This window comes from Monodelphis domestica, chromosome 2 (assembly GCF_027887165.1).
Source record: "Monodelphis domestica isolate mMonDom1 chromosome 2, mMonDom1.pri, whole genome shotgun sequence".
Lineage (NCBI taxonomy): Eukaryota > Metazoa > Chordata > Mammalia > Didelphimorphia > Didelphidae > Monodelphis > Monodelphis domestica.
This window is the reverse complement of record NC_077228.1, coordinates 242,901,488-242,907,892: the sequence shown is the minus strand read 5'-3', so window position 1 is coordinate 242,907,892 and position 6,405 is coordinate 242,901,488. Positions and strand designations below refer to the sequence as shown.

The following is a 6,405-nucleotide window of genomic DNA, read 5'->3' as shown; positions in this document are numbered from 1 at the left end:
ATTTTGTTACATTCATATGGTGCAATTTGTTCAATAATTTTTCAACTGTCTTAAGAAGCAATTCAAGACACCCTCTTTGATTTTTTTTTGCTTTTCTCCTTCTGCCTTTTAATTGTCCCCTTCAGGGTCAGAAAGTTTGTTTTGCTTGTAACTTTTTCCTCCTGTATTATTCTCCCTCTTAATTCCTTCCTTCCCTCTCCATTATTGCTTTTTTTTCTGTTGGGTATGATGTATTTCTAAACTAAACTCTGTGTGTGCGTGTGCGTGTGTGCGTGTGTGTGTGTGCGTGTGTGTGTGTGTGTGTGTGTGTGTAGCCCTCTTTTTTCTATTTCAAGTAAAAGTGTACATCTGATGACACTTCACTTACCCCTTTCACCAGGTTTATTGTTTATATACTATTCTCATGTAACTCAATTTTGAAAAATAGCAAACCTCCTTATTTCTTTTTTTCTACACTAATGTATTTCTTTTACCCTTCCTTCTTTCCCTCTTCAACTCTTAGACAAGCATCATTCCAGTATCAGAACTTTATTTTTCCTATTTGACTACTTCAATAGCCTTTGAAGATATTGGGGTTCTGAAAGGATACTTTTGTTTCTTCACTTAATAGATTGTTAGCACTGTCATTATACAACTCCTTCCAGTTTATCAAACGTTTGCCTTTCTAGCTTTCTCCTGACTCTTGTGCTCGTACTTCAAGTTCCCTATTCAGATTCGGTCTTTTCATCTGAAAAGCTTAAAGGTTTTTTAATACATTAAAGATTCCCCCTTTTTAACTTGCAAATTTATACTCAATTTTTCAAAATTCTTGGTTATAAATTACAATATTTTGCTTTTGGTAATATTGTATTTGAAAATATCTTTTTGGACTGCTCTTCCCCTACCACACTGCCCAGATACAAGAGGCCCAGGGAGTCTGGGGTTGGGTTTGGGGAGCTAATACACCACTGTGACCCCACTGACCGAAAGTGTTCTCAGATCAGCATGTCAGGGAAACCATGGATACACTAGAAGAAGACGGGATCTGTATTTTGAATGAGAGAAAACTCAGAGGAAAGATAACGCGATTTCTATGTTAATTTATACATGGATGAGCCTATAGCTTCACATTTTGCCCTTGTCACTGAATATAAAAACATCAAAAAAAAATGACTTAAAGATTCAGAGAAGGAAAACTCCCCTTTTAAAAAAAAAGGTAAGATTTCTGGAAGAAAAACTTCTCAAGATCCAATTAGATGAAGAAACCAGCTCAATGGGATGAGAAAGAGTAAACAAGGGTTAGGGTTAGAAGGTCTGCCTAGGAAGAGATAATTTGAAAAGCAAATTGGATAAAATTAATAAAGAATCTTTAAAAGATTTAAAAGAACAGCTATAGGCTATGGAAGTAGATCTCCTTCAGCTCAGGACAAAGATTGAGACTCAGGAAACGATGAGGAATCTAAGTTGACTTTCATTTAAATGGGAGGTGGAAAAGTTGAGTTGTCTAAAGATCTATGGTTTGGAACAGGAGCTGGAGCTGATGAGACAGGAATGTAGCTGTCAAAGACTGTTGCTACAGAAAGGCTAACACAAGATTAGTTGCAAAAAGACAATCCATTCCAAGTGATAACATGAAGCATGTCGATTGGGAACTCAAGAAAGAAATGTTTGATTTACATTCTGTGACTCAAGTGCAATCCAAGTGACTAAGAATATTAAAAACTTAATCCATAATCAAGAAAGCTTATGTCCCAGTCCAGTGTGTGAAAGACCTTGTGAAGGAGTATACAAAATTACAGTTGACATCTTTAACTTTGACCTTCAAAAGATTCACTTTCTTTCACCAAATGAAAGAGTCCCCATGTGACAAATGAAAGAGTCTCTGTGACAAGATATAAAGATTTTATTGGAAAGAACCAGTCTCTAGTCATGGGCAGATAACAAGAGTCATCCCGAGTGGTAGCTCAAACTTCAGGAACAGAATTCCTATGGCATAATTCTTTAGAAGACAATCATGGGTATTCCCAAGCCCCCCAAAGTCTAGTGAAACAGTATTTAGGTAAAGTTAAACACCTTTCCCCAACCTACAATTGCTGGATCAGCATAATCAATACTGCCTTTATAAGAAATAATTCAGAAGACAGTTGTAGTCCTGTTGCAAAGAGCTGTCAGTATTGGGAAAGGGGGGACCTTTTCAGTTGGATGAACTGAAAGTAAATTTGGATGATTTCATTGTAGCATAATGACCTGTGTCTGCCATTGATTTCCAGTATAATTGAATTTGTACATACTGTCCTACTATAATGTAGTTAGGGTTTTCTTTCAGTCTTTCAGAACAGACTAAAATAGCTGTTCTAATAACCAGCTCTGTTTTAGTTCAATAAAGACGCATGCACTTCTTAATAAACTACAGAGGTTTCTTTAGTGTTTTTTAAAGATAACACTGTCTTTGATAACAATTGCTGTAGATTTAGGCATCTCAGGTAAAGAAAAATAATAGAACTCGTTTTTGAGCTCAAGTTTAAAAACATAAACCCAAGTTTTATAGTGTCTAAATCATAAATATAGTTTAAAAAAACACCCAAGAATAATAGAAGAGTTGATTGAAATATAGATTCAAATCACATAAATTACCAAAAAACAAACAAACAAACAGACTAGGAGGTTAACAGTAAATAAAATATCTTTAGATTCCCATTGATATTTTTATGAACGTGTATAAATTATGAAAATATCAGTATGGAATAATAGTTGTATGGATAATCTATTTCTGTATATTATTTGAGTTATAATTTTCAGAATTAAAATTGCTTTCTAAGCCTTTTTGTGAAAAGTACTAGAATAGTCATGATTATATTTGAGTGATTTTAATTCTATTTATAACCCAGACCACTCAGTCACTGAAACCAATTGAGTTCAATAGATCTGTGGAGAAAAAAAGTAAGATTTTTTAAATTAAAAAAAAAAGAAATGACAAAATAATTAGAAAACTTTTTGTGGAAAAAACCTACCTATTACGAATTGGGTAATAGATGGGGTCAGGTAGAAAATGTTTTATAATTTCAGACATATCAGTATGTATATGTAACTGGGGAAAAATTGTTACCAAATCAAAAAAAAGAAAAAGAAAATATCTTCTCCTTTATAGCAGAAGCAGCTAGGTCATGTGTTATCCTGATTGTAGTTTCTTGATACTTAAAATGCTCCTTTCTGGATGCTGGCAGTATTTTGACTATAACATTCTAGGAACTTTTTTTGGGGAAGGAGTTCCTTTTAGGAAGTGATCAATGGATTCTTTCTTTACTTTGTCATTTAGTTCTAATAGATCTGGGCTGGCCAAATTTTTCAGAGAATCCAATAATTCTTAAATTATCTTTCCTTAGGCAATTTTTCAGGTCAGTTGTTTTTTTTATATCAGATATTCTGTATTTTCTTTTTTCCAGTCTTTTGGTTTTACTTTAATAGTTCTTGTCATCTCATGGATTTTTTGTTTTTTTTTTTTCTTCTGTTTATTCCATTCTTGTTTTCAGAGAGTCCCTAATGTTTACCACTTCTGATTCCTTCCTCCATAATGTTTATTTCATTTTATCTCTTGATTTATTTCTTCTAGGTATTCATGGAAGTCCTTATTTAATGTTCTTCCTCTTCCTACCTCCAACTCCCAAAGATTCAAAGGAATCATGGTTTGCAAAAATATTATCTGGCACTTGCTCAGGGTCCATTATCTTGTTAGGTTGATGAAATTTCTTCATGTGGAAGTCAATGGATATTTGGCTTCATGATGATATGTAAGGGAAGTCTTAGAATGACTATTAAGTAGAAATAGACATACAATAATTGAATCTTCTTAACCATGTGATTAGGAGAAAGTTTTTCTTTTTTTGATTGGCTATGCAGCCAGAGCTTTTGACTTTTTCAAAAAGGCTCTAATCAACTTTGCTCTCCTCTTTACTCCATTTGCATTTAGGGGAACTTGGTGACTCTTGCTCATGGTAGTGTCTGGTGATAGACAATGAAGTAAGTGAAAGACCTTGGAGACTTTTTTTTTATCTCTGAGGTCATTTAACCTTTTTTTTTTTTAATTCTAGATGAGAGATGTAGTCTACAACCATGGGAAAGTGAGCCATGGGAATTTGGGAGTCAGGATCATGATGGCTTTCCAGTCAATGCAGCACCAATACCCCAAAAAGTAAAAAATGACTTTCAAGAACAAACTTCAGAACCCCAGTCCAATGGAAGGACTTGCTTGAAAGTCATGCTGTGTCTGTAAATAAGTTTGGTCAGGAGCATAAGAACTAAGCTATGTTTTAGGCTCATTTTCCCTAAACCGAGGTACTGAATAATTGTTCTTGCTATATCTTTGAAGTAAAAATATCAAGAACTCTTATCAGATTCCCTTTATGACACAAAATGGTGCTAATGCCTAAGTCACAAAGAAAAAAAAACAGAGGAAGAAAATTATACACTAATTTCCTTAATTAACAAAGGTGCAAAAATTTAAATGAAGTAAAAAAAAAACCTTTGTAAAATCCAATTCATGTTAAGTGATTAAATGGTAATGGAGTCTATAACAATGGGGGGACAACAGCTGATGGGACCTTGAACAATAGGGAAAAAGACTTGATAAATCCCTTAAGGTTCTGTAGGACCCTGAGGGATCTCAGATAGCATGTTAGAGATTTCAGAACCCCTAGGCCTGGAATGTCTAAATCTGAGCCCTCTGGCACTAATTCTGCACTGATCACTTCTTACTGACAATCCCTGTGGCTTCTGAAGTCCACACTTAGGGACTTTCTGGTAACCCCCATTGATTTCTCAGGGGATCTCTCTGCTCTTTTGGCTTTCAGAGACAGTTTTATAAACTACATCTGTTTCTGGCCATCTCTCATTAGGTTAGGAGGTTACCCTGCAACTGGTGTTGACTTTCCTATTGCTCTCAGGCTGACCTCTTGCATAGTTCAGGAGTAGAAGAAATCACTGTAGTTTCCTCATTGGATTTTTCATCTTTTTTTTTTAATCATTATTCAGTCTAGTCCAAATTTCAGTGTTTTTTTTTTTTTTTGGAAACTGAGCATTTTGTATCTGAGGCCTACAGTGTTGAAATGATTTTTAAAATATCACAGTATTTAGGGGAGTCAGACTTTGCTGTTGACCAGCTAGAAGACCTTGAAAAAGGTCTCAGTTTATGTGGGTCTTAGTTTCATCATTAGCAATGTCAAGAGTTAGACTCAAGATCTCTATGGTCCCTTTTGGTTCTAGAAGACAATGTTTCTTTTTTTTTTTTTTAAACCCTTACCTTTCGTCTTGGAGTCAATACTGTGTATTGGCTCCAAGGCAGAAAAGTGGTAAGGGCTAGGCAATGGGGGTCAAGTGACTTGCCCAAGGTCACACAGCTGGGAAGTGTCTGAGGCCAGATTTGAGCCTAGGACCTCCCATCTCTAGGCCTGGCTCTCAATCCACTGAGCTACCTAGCTGCCCCCGACAATGTTTCTATAAGAAATAATTAAGCAGACATCTAGCCAAGATGATTACCTAAACAGGAGATAGACTGTCCAGTTCCTATATATATACATATGTAAAAATACATATATAATATATACATATTCATATGTGTGTATATCATATGACTCCCATGCATATATCATCTACAATCTATATGTTTTAAACAGTATAATATTTTAATACCTAAACATATGATGTTTAAATATTTCTATGCATATGTAGAAGATATATGAAAAGCATACCTTTTTGAAAAGAGTACATAAATACAGCTATATAAAAATAAAATTATATCTATGGGACATATGTTTATATATTTATCATATACACAGAAACATGTTAATTAGTATGCTCTGAATGTGTTGTAATGAGTAGAAAGATGGTCTTTCTGTCAAGAAGATCTGAGCTTAAGTAATGTCTGACATCTAGTACTATAAATTACAAAAGACTTAAGCATCTGCATTGGTAGGGGGAGTTTTCATATTGGCAATTCCCCATGCTGATGAAATCACATCCTGTAACCTTCTCAGACAAAGAAGAATCACTGAAACTTGTAGAAATTCTCTCCTTCCTTCTACCTGTGCTCTCTATCTTCCTCCTTATCCTTTTCCCTCCCTCTCTCTCTCCTTCCTTCATTTACAAAATTATTCATTTCAAGAATATAATTTAATAAGAATAATAAAGAATCAACTGCCCATAAAGGATTACTTCAGTCTCCCTTCAAGTTATTTTAAGTAAACAAAAAAATTAAGGATGGAAGGTGTCAATGTCACAGGACTGACAGTCTCAAGATGTCAATCCAGAGCTATGTGATCTTGTGTTTCTAATTTTGGATAGACCCAAGTCATAGAAATTTAGGAACCTCTGAGCTGATTGCCAAGAACAGCTATGAAGTTGAAAGTGCTAGGGAATGAACATGTAATTAAA

General features: G+C 34.7%; 1 pseudogene; it reads left to right on the top strand.

The window, feature by feature from the left end:
- The first annotated feature begins 998 nt into the window (after positions 1-998).
- Positions 999-1,853, top strand: LOC100619442 (5-azacytidine-induced protein 2-like; annotated as a pseudogene).
- The last annotated feature ends 4,552 nt before the right edge of the window (positions 1,854-6,405 follow it).